The following is an 11,564-nucleotide window of genomic DNA, read 5'->3' on the forward strand; positions in this document are numbered from 1 at the left end:
AAAATTCACAATTTCACAACCCAGACCTCACAACCCAGACCTCACAACCCAAAATTCACAATCTCACAGCCCCCCAGACCTCACAACCCCCAACACCACCCACCACCCGAACTCACCTTTACAGTCCGAGTCTCCACCATCACCGCCATGCATCATCGCCATCATCTCAGCGTTGGGCGCCTGCATCACCAATCCCGACGGTACAGTCAGCTCCCTGTAGACCCCTACATGCCCTCCACCACCACCACCGCCACCACCACCGCCACCACCACCACCGCCAGCCTGTACCCCACCACCATGTCCCAGGGCAGTGCCACGTCCCGGCACGAGACATCCACCTCCGGCTGCGTACGGAGCGCAAGTGGCCGAGGGTTTTGTCTCCCCGAGGATGTCCCTGATTAGGAACGAAGAGGTGACCACGCGACTTGTAGGCCCTTGAGCAGACCCCATCGATGGCTTGAGAGCAGCGAAACCGACCATGGCAGCAGCAGCAGCGGCAGCAGCTGCTGCAGCTGCAGCTGCTGTTGTAGCTGTGGTTGTTGTGTGGTGTCCACCACCACCACCAGCACCTACTGCTGATGCTGCTGTTGTAGCGATGTCTTCGTTGCACGGAGTGCGTGGAGATGAGATGGGGCTGTCTTCACAACCGCTGTGGTCTTCAGTGCCAACTCCGCCGCCAACACCGCCGCCGCTTATGCCGCTGCTGCTGCTGCTGCTACTGCTGTTGTTGTTGTTGTTGTGGTGGTGGTTGTTGTTGTTGTTGTCAGAGTCACAGGGAGTTGTTGCCGGGCTGGTGGTTCGGACCCCGCACGAATTGAGCAGAGAGTCGATGGCGAATGCACGGGCACTTGGATTCTCCATCTCGAAATGTGTTGTTGGTGGGTGGGTGGGTGAGTGGGTGGGTGGGTGGGTGAGTGGTGGGTGGGTGGGTGAGTGGGTGAGTGGGTGAGTGGGTGGATGAGTGGGTGGGTGGGTAGGTGGGTGAGTGGGTAGATGGGTGGGTGGGTGAGTGGGTGGGTGGGTGGGTGGGTGGGTGGGTGAGTGGGTGGGTGGGTGGGTGAGTGGGTGGGGTGGGTGGGTGAGTGGGTGAGTGGGTGAGTGGTGGTTGGGTCGGTGAGTGAGTGGGTGGGTGGGTGGGTGGGTGAGTGGGTGAGTGGGTGAGTGGGTAGATGGGTGGGTGGGTGAGTGAGTGGTTAGGTGAGTGAGTGAGTGGGTAGATGGGTGAGTGGGTGGGAGTGTGGGTGAGTGGGTGAGTGGGTGAGTGGGTAAGTGGGTGGTTGGGTGGGTGGGTGGGTGAGTGAGTGAGTGGGTGGGTGGGTGAGTGAGTGGGTTGGTGGGTGGGTGGGTGGGTCGGTGAGTGGGTAGATGGGTGGCTGGGTGGTTGGTCGGTGGTTGGGTGGGTGGTTTGGTGAGTGAGTGGGTGGTTGGGTGAGTGAGTGAGTGGGTGAGTGGTTGGGTGGGTGAGTGAGTGGGTGAGTGAGTGAGTGGTTGGGTGAGTGGGTGGGTGGTTGAGTGGTTGGGTGAGTGAGTGGGTGAGTGAGTGGGTGGTTGGGTGAGTGGTTGGGTGAGTGGTTGAGTGAGTGGTTGGGTGAGTGTGGGGGTGTAGTAGTGTGGGGTGAGAGAGGGTTTCCGTGCAAGCGCTAAGGGGGTAGAGGTTACGGCTGTGGTGGATACGCTGATGCCTCTCCTAGCCCCGTGCACTCTCGCGGTCGTGATCGTTAGTCTGGTTTATTCCGTTTTAATTAGCGGAGCTAAGCTCCTTGTACACCTCGTGCCCGCAGGATGAGTGTCCCGTCTGGCTGAGGGGTTTGCCGGGAGACACCACCAGATTCGCGAAACACCACCAGATTTGGAAAACACCACCAGATTTTGGAAAACACCACCAGATTTTGGAAACACCACCAGATCTGGATACACCACCAGATTTTGGAAAACACCACCAGATTTTGGAAACACCACCAGATTTGGATACACCACCAGATCTCGAAATACCACCAGATTTTGGAAAACACCACCAGATCTGGATACACCACTAGATTCTGAAAACACCACCAGATTTAGAAAACACCACCAGATCTGGAAAACACCACCAGATTTGGAAAACACCACCAGATCTGGATACACCACTAGATTCTGAAAACACCACCAGATTTAGAAAACACCACCAGATTTAGAAAACACAACCAGATTTTGAAAACACCACCAGATTCGGGAAACACCACCAGATTTTGGAAAACACCACCAGATTTTGGAAACACCACCAGATTCGGGAAACACCACCAGATTCGGGAAACACCACGCACCAGATCGAGCGGCACGTTTTGTGTACGGCAGGAAAATGTGGATTCAATTCACTCCCCGGCCGCCTTTCCACCCACCTTTCCACCCACCACCCACCCACCTATCTATGCCGCCACACTGACTCAGCTGGGTTGGGGGGCCACTCACGACAGCCCCCCCCCCCCCGTCTGTAAAATGGTGAGTGGGTGAGCGAGTGAGTGAGTGAGGTGAGTGAGTGAGTTGAGAGTGAGTGGGTGAGTTTCGTGAGTGAGTGAGTGATGGGGAGGCGTCGGTTTCTGTGTGAAGATTCGGGCGGGTTGAACGCTTTTCCCAGACCGCCTTTGTCTCTCTATCCGTCCAAGACTCGTGTCATCTTGCGGAGTAAAAATTGGTTGGGGTCTAGAGAGACAGAGAGAGAGACATAGAGGGACAGGGAGAGAGACACAGTGAGACAGAGACAGACAGAGACAGAGAGAGAGACAGGGTGACAGAGAGAGACAGAGAGAGACACAGAGACACAGAGAGAGAGACACAGAGAGAGACCAAGAGAGACAGATACAGGGAGAGAGACAGAGAGACACAGAGACACAGAGACACAGGGAGACAGAGAGAGACAGAGAGAGACAGAGACACAGAGAGAGGGACACAGAAAGACCGATAGAGACAGAGACACGGAGAGAGAGACAGGGAGAGAGACAGGGAGAGACACTGAGAGAGACAGAGAGACACAGAGAGAGACACAGAGACACAAAGACAGAGTGAGACACAAAGACAGAGTGAGACAGAGAGAGTGACAGAGACAGAGACACACAGAGAGACACACAGAGAGACAGAGACAGAGAGAGACACAGAGAGACAGGGAGAGAGATACACAGAGAGAGACACACAGTGAGACAGAGAGACAGACAGAGACAGACACAGAGACACAGAGAGACAGAGACACAAAAGAGACACACCGAGAGACACACAACGAGACAGAGAGACACAGAGACACAGATAGACACACAGACAGACACACAGATAGACAGACAGACACAGAGACACAGAGACAGACACACAGAGACAGAGATATTTTATAATCAAACAAAGATGAGAGAGCATATCACAGCCCGTTCCCCTGTCATCATCACCATCACCACCATCATCACCATCACCACCATCATCACCATCACCACCATCATCATCATGGCTATTATTTTAGCATCGCCTTTAACTTTAACCACCCCGCGTTTCCCCTTACCTTGCCTCACGATCAACATCGAATTGTTAAACGTTTATATTTCTGTTGTTGTTGTTGTTGTTAAAAAAACACACGCACGCACGCGCGCGCGAACCAATAATCAATTAATCGATTCTATCTTTCGTACGCGTCAAATCAATAATCGTAAGAATCATCATTCCCGGACCGTGTAGCCGCTGATGGGTCGATCTCTGTGCGTCCCTTCCACCACCACCACCACAGTCGTGGTTGTTGTTGTTGTTGCTGTTGTTGTTGCTGTTGTTGCTATTGTTGTGGTAACGCTGTTGTCCGCGCGCGTGTCCCAGTTGCTACACCGCCACCACCATCATCACCGCCACCACCACCACCACCAAAGTCGTTAGGTTGTTGTTGTTGTAATGTTGTTGTTGTTGCAGGTATAGCTACACCTGTCACAGTTGCTACACCACCACCATCATCACCATCATCACCACCACCATCATCACCATCACCATCATCACCACTGCCATCAACATCAGTCGCTTGATAATTGTTGTTGCTGATATGCTGCTGCTGTTGTTGTTGTGTTGTTGTTGTTGTTGCAGGTATAGCCGCACCTGTCCCAATTGCTACACCACCACCACCGCCACCACCACCACCGCCACCACCACCAACGAAAATCAGCGGCCTCAATAATTTGCAGCTGATGTTGCTGTCCCACTGGTCACTGAAAGACGCAAAAAAACCTCCTTTCGTTCTCCCTCTTTCGTTCTCCCTCGTTCGTTCTCCCTCTTTCGTTCTCCCTCTTTCGTTCTCTCTCTTTCGTTCTTTTTCTTTCGTTCTCCCTCTTTCGTTCTATCTTTTCGTTCTCTCTTGTTCGTTCTCTCTTTTTCGCTCGCTCTCTCTCTCTAAAATTAAAAGAAATCGAGGCGAGTTGATGTCACGCTGAGCTTCCACGTGAGATCTCCCCTCTCTGTCTCTCTCTGTGTCTCTGTCTGTTGAGAGATAATAGCTGAGAGACACACACAGACACACAGAGAGACACACACAGAGAGACACACACAGAGAGACACACACACAGACAGAGACAGAGAAGTGAGTGTAAGACTCGGACAAAATCGTAAAACCAGTCACCACCATTCGGACCGACCGACGATTTGAAAATTGAGAGTTGGGAGTCAATGACGCCTCTCCCCCCCCTCCCCTCCATCCCTCCCCCCTCCCTCTGTCTCTCCCTCCCACCTACACGCGCACAACACCCCCCTCCACCCACCACTACCCCCCCACTAACACCCATCCCCCCCACTCACCACCTCCACCCCCCACTCACTCACCGCTCAGTCGTAGCCAGCGCGTGCATAGAGCCGCCCCTCCCCTCATCCCCCCTCCCCTCAGCCCCTCCCCTCAGCCCCTCCCCCCTCCCCCTGTCTCCCCCCACCCACTCACCCCCCCACTCGCTCCCTCTCCTCCCACTACCTCTGTGACTCTCACTCACTCACTCCATCATTATCTCGCTCCCTCCCCCTCTATCTCCCCACGCTCTCTCGCCTTCTCGGCTCTGCCAGATCCACCACCCTCCCTCCCCCCCCACCAATATCTCCCCCCACCAATACCCCCCCCCCCCCACCAATCCCACCAACAATCCCCACCACCAACAAACCCCCCACCAATACCCCACCAACAACAATTCCCCCCACCAACCCCCCCACCAATCCCCCCCCACCAATCCCCCCCCCCCCACCAATACCCCCGCAACTACCCGCGGCCTTCGCTGCGAGGTTCCGCGGGACTTGTCGCAGTCCAGGACTCTGCTCGCTCGCACGGAGACACAGACAGAGAGAGAGAGAGACACACAGTGAGACACACACAGTGAGACAGACACAGAGACACACACAGTGAGACACAGAGACACACACAGTGAGACACACACAGTGAGACACACACAGTGAGACACACACAGACACAGAGACACACACAGTGAGACACAGAAACACACATAGTGAGACACACACAGTGAGACACACACAGTGAGACACACACAGAGAGACACACAGTGAGACACACACAGTGAGACACACACAGTGAGACACACACAGAGAGACACACAGTGAGACACACACAGTGAGACACACACAATGACACAGACAGAGTGACACACACAGTGACACAGACAGAGACAAAGACACAGAGACACAGACAGAGACACACAGAGACACAGACACAGACACACACACAGAGACACAGAGACACAGACAGAGACACAGAGATACAGAGACAGAAACAGAGACACAGACAGAGACAGAGACACAGAGACAGAGACACAAACAGAGACAGAGACACAGAGAGAGAGACAGAGACACAGAGAGAGACACAGAGACACACGCAGAGACACAGAGAGAGAGACACACAGAGAGAGACAGAGAGAGACACAGAGAGAGACACACACAGAGAGAGAGAGAGACACACATAGAGAGAGAGAGACACACAGAGGGAGACAGATACACAGACAGAGACACACAGAAAGAGACACACACATAGAGAGACACAGAAAGAGAGACACACAGAGAGACACAGAGAGAGAGACACACAGAGACACAAACAAAGAGACATAGACACAGAGACATAGACACAGACAGAGACATAGAGACAGACACAGAGAGAGAGAGACAGAGACGCAGGCAGAGACAGAGACACAGAGAAAGACACAGAGAGAGAGACACACACAGAGAGAGACACAGAGAGAGAGAGAGACACAGAGAGAGACACAGAGAGAGACACGGAGAGAGACACAGACAGAGAGACACAGAGAGAGAGAGAGAGACAGACAGAGAGACACAGAGAGAGACACAGAGAGAGACACTGACAGAGAGACACAGAGAGAGAGAGAGACACTGACAGAGAGACACCGAGACACACAGAGAGAGACACACACAGGGAGAGAGACACACACACAGACACACACACATTGACACACACAGAGGGAGAGACACACACACAGAGACACACACAGAGAAACACACAGAGACACACACAGAGAAACACACAGAGACACACACAGAGAGAGACACAGACAGACAGACAGACACACAGAGACACGGAGAGAGGCGTGTGGGAGGAGGAGGTTCAAGGTCTTCGACGAGGTGGAAGAGGTGAACAAGCCTGAGGCTGATCGGGGGGGAGAGGAGGTGGAGGTGGTGGAGGTGGAGGAGGAGGTGGAGGAGGTGGAGGTGGTGGAGGTGGTGGAGGAGGTGGGGAAGGAGGTGGAGGAGGTGGAGGTGGTGGAGGAGGTGGGGAAGGAGGTGGAGGTGGTGGAGGTGGAGGAGGAGGTGGAGGAGGTGGAGGTGGTGGAGGTGGTGGAGGTGGTGGAGGAGGTGGGGAAGGAGGTGGAGGAGGTGGAGGTGGTGGAGGAGGTGGGGAAGGAGGTGGAGGTGGTGGAGGTGGAGGAGGAGGTGGAGGAGGTGGAGGTGGTGGAGGTGGTGGAGGAGGTGGGGAAGGAGGTGGAGGAGGTGGAGGTGGTGGAAGTGGTGGAGAAAATGGAGGAGGAGGTGGAGGAGGTGGAAGAGGAAGAGGTGGAGGTGGAGGAGGAGGTGGAGGAGGTGGAGGGGGAGGAGGTGGAGGAGGTGGAGGAGGAGGTGGAGGAGGTGGAGGGGGAGGAGGTGGTAGCGGTAGTCGTGTGCCGTGCCGACTGGGTGGTGAGACACTGAGTAGTGAGACACTGGGTAGTGAGACACTGGGTGGTGAGACACTGGGTGGTGAGACACTGGGTAGTGAGACACTGGGTAGAGAGACACTGGGTGGTGAGACACTGGGTGGTGAGACACTGGGTAGTGAGACACTGGGTAGTGAGACACTGGGTAGTGAGACACTGGGTGGTGAGACACTGGTAGTGAGACACTGGGTAGTGAGACACTGGGTGGTGAGACACTGAGTAGTGAGACACTGGGTAGTGAGACACTGGGTAGTGAGACACTGGGTGGTGAGACACTGGGTGGTGAGACACTGGGTGGTGAGACACTGGGTAGTGAGACACTGGGTAGTGAGACACTGGGTAGTGAGACACTGCTAGTGAGACACTGGGTGGTGAGACACTGGGTAGTGAGACACTGGTAGTGAGACACTGTGTAGTGAGACACTGGGTGGTGAGACACTGGGTGGTGAGACACTGGGTGGTGAGACACTGGGTAGTGAGACACTGGGTGGTGAGACACTGGGTAGTGAGACACTGGGTGGTGAGACACTGGGTGGTGAGACACTGGGTGGTGAGACACTGGGTAGTGAGACACTGGGTGGTGAGACACTGGGTGGTGAGACACTGGGTAGTGAGACACTGGGTAGTGAGACACTGGGTGGTGAGACACTGGGTAGTGAGACACTGCTAGTGAGACACTGGGTAGTGAGACACTGGGTAGTGAGACACTGGGTAGTGAGACACTGGGTGGTGAGACACTGGGTAGTGAGACACTGGGTAGTGAGACACTGGGTAGTGAGACACTGCTAGTGAGACACTGGGTGGTGAGACACTGGGTAGTGAGACACTGGGTGGTGAGACACTGGGTAGTGAGACACTGGTAGTGAGACACTGGTAGTGAGACACTGGGTAGTGAGACACTGCTAGTGAGACACTGGGTGGTGAGACACTGGGTAGTGAGACACTGGTAGTGAGACACTGGGTGGTGAGACACTGGGTGGTGAGACACTGGGTGGTGAGACACTGCTGGTGAGACACTGGGTGGTGAGACACTGGGTAGTGAGACACTGGGTAGTGAGACACTGGGTAGTGAGACACTGGGTGGTGAGACACTGGGTAGTGGGACACTGGGTAGTGAGACACTGGGTGGTGAGACACTGGGTAGTGAGACACTGCTAGTGAGACACTGGGTAGTGAGACACTGGGTAGTGAGACACTGGGTGGTGAGACACTGGGTAGTGAGACACTGGGTAGTGAGACACTGGGTAGTGAGACACTGGGTAGTGAGACACTGCTAGTGAAACACTGGGTGGTGAGACACTGGGTGGTGAGACACTGGGTGGTGAGGCACTGGGTAGTGAGGCACTGGGTAGTGAGACACTGGGTGGTGAGACACTGGGTAGTGAGACACTGGGTAGTGAGACACTGGGTGGTGAGACACTGGGTGGTGAGACACTGGGTAGTGAGACACTGGGTAGTGAGACACTGGGTAGTGAGACACTGGGTGGTGAGACACTGCTAGTGAGACACTGGGTGGTGAGACACTGGGTAGTGAGGCACTGGGTAGTGACACACTGGGTAGTGAGACACTGGGTGGTGAGACACTGGGTAGTGAGACACTGGGTAGTGAGGCACTGGGTAGTGAGACACTGGGTGGTGGGACACTGGGTGGTGAGACACTGCTAGTGAGACACTGGGTAGAGAGACACTGGGTAGTGAGACACTGGGTGGTGAGACACTGCTAGTGAGACACTGCTAATGAGACACTGGGTAGTGAGACACTGGGTAATGAGGCACTGGGTAGTGAGACACTGCTAGTGAGACACTGGGTAGTGAGACACTGGGTAGTGAGACACTGGTAGTGAGACACTGGGTGGTGAGACACTGGGTAGTGAGACACTGGGTAGTGAGACACTGGGTGGTGAGACACTGGGTAGTGAGACACTGGGTAGTGAGACACTGGGTAGTGAGACACTGCTAGTGAGACACTGGGTAGAGAGACACTGGGTAGAGAGACACTGGGTAGTAAGACACTGGGTAGTAAGACACTGGGTAGAGAGACACTGGGTAGTGAGACACTGGGTGGTGAGACACTGCTAGTGAGACACTGGGTAGAGAGACACTGGGTAGTGAGACACTGCTAGTGAGACACTGGGTGGTGAGACACTGGGTAGTGAGACACTGGGTAGTGAGACACTGCTAGTGAGACACTGGGTGGTGAGACACTGGGTAGAGAGACACTGGGTAGTGAGACACTGCTAGTGAGACACTGGGTAGAGAGACACTGGGTAGTGAGACACTGGGTAGTGAGACACTGGGTAGTGAGACACTGGGTGGTGAGACACTGCTAGTAAGACACTGGGTAGTGAGACACTGGGTAGTGAGACACTGGGTAGTGAGACACTGAATAGTGAGACACTGAGTAGTTAGACACTGCTAGTGAGACACTGGGTAGAGAGACACTGGGTAGAGAGACACTGGGTAGAGAGACACTGGGTAGTGAGACACAAATTGACTTTTCACATCCATTCGACGTCCGGCCGTTTCAATCGGCCAACTCAATAATAATGACAATGATGCTAAACAACGTCTCTGTGTGTGTGTTTCTCCCGTGTGATGGGATTTCGTGGGATGAACGTTGATATGTATAAGAGGATCTGGGTGACCTTTGAGGTCTGTGTTAAGGTATGGCACTCATACAGAGGTTGACAGCGATGAAGATGCATTGAAATTGAGTTGGATTACTTTTTAATTGCTGCTCCTGAATGTGATGATGATGGTATGCTACAAAGTCGATGGGTTTCTATGCATCTCTGTGGGTGTCAAAGTGTCTCTGTGTGTCACTCTGTGTCTCTGTGTTTCTGTGTGTCTCTGTGTGTCACTGTGTGTCTTTGTGTATCTCTGTGTCTCTGTGTGTCTCTGTGTGTCTCTGTGTGTCTCTGTGTCTCTGTGTGTCTGTGAGTCTCTGTGTGCCTCTGTGGGTGTCAATGTGTCTCTGTGTCTCTGTGTGTCTCTGTGTGTCACTGTGTGTCTCTGTGTGTGACTGTGTGTCACTGTGTGTCTCTGTGTGTCTGTGAGTCTCTGTGTCTCTGTGGTCTCTGTGTGTCTCTGTGGGTGTCAATGTGTCTCTGTGTGTCTCTGTGTGTCTCTGTGGGTGTCAATGTGTCTCTGTGTGTCTCTGTGTGTCTCTGTGTGTTACTGTGTATCTCTGTGTCTCTGTGTGTCTGTGAGTCTCTGTGTGTCTCTGTGGGTGTCAATGTGTCTCTGTGTCTCTGTGTGTCTCTGTGTGTCACTGTGTGTCTCTGTGTGTGACTGTGTGTCACTGTGTGTCTCTGTGTGTCTGTGAGTCTCTGTGTGTCTCTGTGGGTGTCAATGTGTCTCTGTGTCTCTGTGTGTCTCTGTGTGTCTCTGTGTGTCTCTGTGGGTGTCAATGTGTCTCTGTGTGTCTCTGTGTGTCTCTGTGGGTGTCAATGTGTCTCTGTGTGTCTCTGTGTGTCTCTCTGTGTCTCTATGTGTCTATGTGTGTCTCTGTGTGTCTCTGTGTGTCTCTGTATGTCTCTGTGTGTTACTGTGTATCTCTGGGTGTCACTGTGTGTCTCTGTATGTCTCTGTGTGTCTCTGTGTGTCTCTGTGTGTCTGTGAGTCGCTGTGTGTCTCTGTGGGTGTCAATGTGTCTCTGTGTGTCTCTGTGGGTGTCAAAGTGTATCTGTGTGTCACTGTGTGTCTCTGTGTGTCTGTGAGTCTCTGTGTGTCTCTGTGGGTGTCAATGTGTCTCTGTGTGTCACTGTGTGTCTCTGTGTGTCTGTGTGTCTGTGAGTCTCTGTGTGTCTCTGTGGGTGTCAAAGTGTCTCTGTGTGTCACTGTGTGTCTCTGTGTGTCTCTGTGTGTCTGTGTGTCTCTGTGTCTCTTTGTGTCACTGTGTGTCTCTGTGTCTCTGTGTGTCATCTGTGTGTCTCTGTGTGTCTGTGTGTCTCTGTGTGTCTGTGAGTCTCTGTGTGTCTCTGTGAGTCTCTGTGTGTCTCTGTGTGTCTCTGTGTGTCTCTGTGTTACACTGTGTGTCTCTGTGAGTCTCTGTGTGTCTCTGTGTGTCTCTGTGTGTTACTGTGTGTCTCTGTGTGTCTATGTGTGTCTCTGTGTGTCTTTGTGGGTCTCTGTGTGTCTCTGTGTGTCTTTGTGGGTCTCTGTGTGTCTCTGTGTGTCTTTGTGGGTCTCTGTGTGTCTCTGTGTGTCTGTGTGTCTCTGTGAGTCTCTGTGTGTCTCTGAGGGGGGGAGGGAGAGGGGGGGAGGGAGAGAGAGGGGGAGGGAGGGGGGTAGATAGAGGGAGGGAGAGAGAGGGGGGGGAGGAGAGGAGGGAGGGAGGGAGGGGGAAGGGAGAGGAGGGAGAGGGAGGAAGAGGGA

Source organism: Lethenteron reissneri, chromosome 71 (genome assembly GCF_015708825.2).
Source record: "Lethenteron reissneri isolate LAM-NWPU_2019-01 chromosome 71, ASM1570882v1, whole genome shotgun sequence".
In the NCBI taxonomy this organism is placed as follows: domain Eukaryota; kingdom Metazoa; phylum Chordata; class Hyperoartia; order Petromyzontiformes; family Petromyzontidae; genus Lethenteron; species Lethenteron reissneri.